This window comes from Galeopterus variegatus, unplaced genomic scaffold, assembly GCF_000696425.1.
Source record: "Galeopterus variegatus unplaced genomic scaffold, G_variegatus-3.0.2 Scaffold4131, whole genome shotgun sequence".
NCBI lineage: Eukaryota > Metazoa > Chordata > Mammalia > Dermoptera > Cynocephalidae > Galeopterus > Galeopterus variegatus.
In genome coordinates, this window is record NW_007730242.1 from 115,925 (window position 1) to 117,505 (window position 1,581).

At 41.0% G+C, this 1,581-nt stretch overlaps 1 pseudogene; it reads right to left on the reverse strand.

Annotated features, from left to right (window-relative positions):
- Positions 1–851, reverse strand: part of LOC103602412 — a 2,669-nt pseudogene extending 1,818 nt beyond the window's left edge.
- Positions 852–1,581: the final 730 nt, after the last annotated feature.

Here is a 1,581-nt window from a genome sequence, read left to right on the forward strand (position 1 = left end):
TCTCTCTCTCTCTCTCTCTCTCTCTCTCTCTCTCTCTCTCTCTCTCTATCTATCTCTCTCTGTCCTATCTCTCTCTCGCTTTCTCTCACCATGTGATCTTGTACCCACCAGCTGCTGCCACTTTCCACCATGAGTAGAAGCAGCCTGAGGCCCCTGCCAGATGCAGCTGTCTGAGAATCATAAGCCAAATAAACCTCTTTTCCTTATAAATGACCCAGTCTGGGGTATTTCTGTTATAGCAACACAAAAACAGACTAATACAATCTGTAATGTAATAAATATATGTAGAGAGGGGAGAATAAATAGACAAATACAAGGGTATTTCAAACAGATGCGGAAAATTGAATTAAAAGGTATACAAATCCTTCCATGAACTTTTTGAAGACCCCTCATATGTAGATGTCAAAAGAGCCAGCATAACACTTAATGGTGAATTACCATAGAAATATTTCTGTTAAAATCAGGAAGAAGGAAAGCTGTCTAGCAATATTCTGTTGGTTAATGCAATTAGACAAGAGAACAAATACAAATTTTAGTAACTACAAAGCTCTCTACAACTGTCAGCCATTGCTCTAGTAGACCTGTCTGTGGAACCAGCACAAGGCCAACTAAACTCTTAAACAAGCAAGACTTCTTGTAGATTCTCACCCTCTGTCCACACCTTTTGTGGTCTCATAATCAGCACAACCATGAAATGAAGAATGTTGGTACTCATTCCCTTTCTACACTGGTAATCCAACCTTCCCCCAGCCCACAAGCCCCAGTCCCAGTTCCTCATGTTTCCTTGGAATACCAGATAGCTCCACATGACCCACCCAGTCCTTTGCAGTAACTCCAAGCTCCTGCCCCATTGCCTCAGGACTAGGCTCTCAGTCTGACCCAGCAGATAAACACACCCTGCTGTGGCCTTTTGGGGACCAGTGGTTTGAGGTATGCCTCTTCCCAGTAACATGTTTTCTTTGTAACATAGCAGCTTTCCGAAGACAAAACATCTTACCTGACAGGAGCAGCACTGATGGAGGGTATTTCAGGTAACAGTAGCAGATACGTGGTGTACTCGAGAAGGAATTTCTAAACCCTTCAGAATACAGTAGTTACCACCACTGCCTATGTTTAAGGCTGTCCTGCATTTCACTGGTGTTTTTTTGTTGCTTATATTCATTTATTAATATTACATCTGGTGCCTGTGTCCAGAATAAAAGTAATTTGCAATAAACAAGAATAAAAATTGCCAAAATTAAATATCATGTGAGTACCGAGCTTCCTGGAAGCCAAGACAGAAAACAAAATGTTGTACATTATATACCTCTCACTGCTTGGTAAACAGCACTGTCAGCTTCTCATAAGAAACTAAGTTCTTCATGGCATTAAATTCCAAAACCAAAACACACATGCACACACACACACACACACACACACACAAACACACACCACAAACATATATATCCAGATGCTCTTTCAGAACTGTCCTGTGCAGTTATTTGATAAGAATTCTGCAACAGAGAAAACAGACTCTGCCTATAAATTCAGATCCTTTTATTGGGTGATACCTCTTCGGGGAAGGGAATATTGGCATAATGC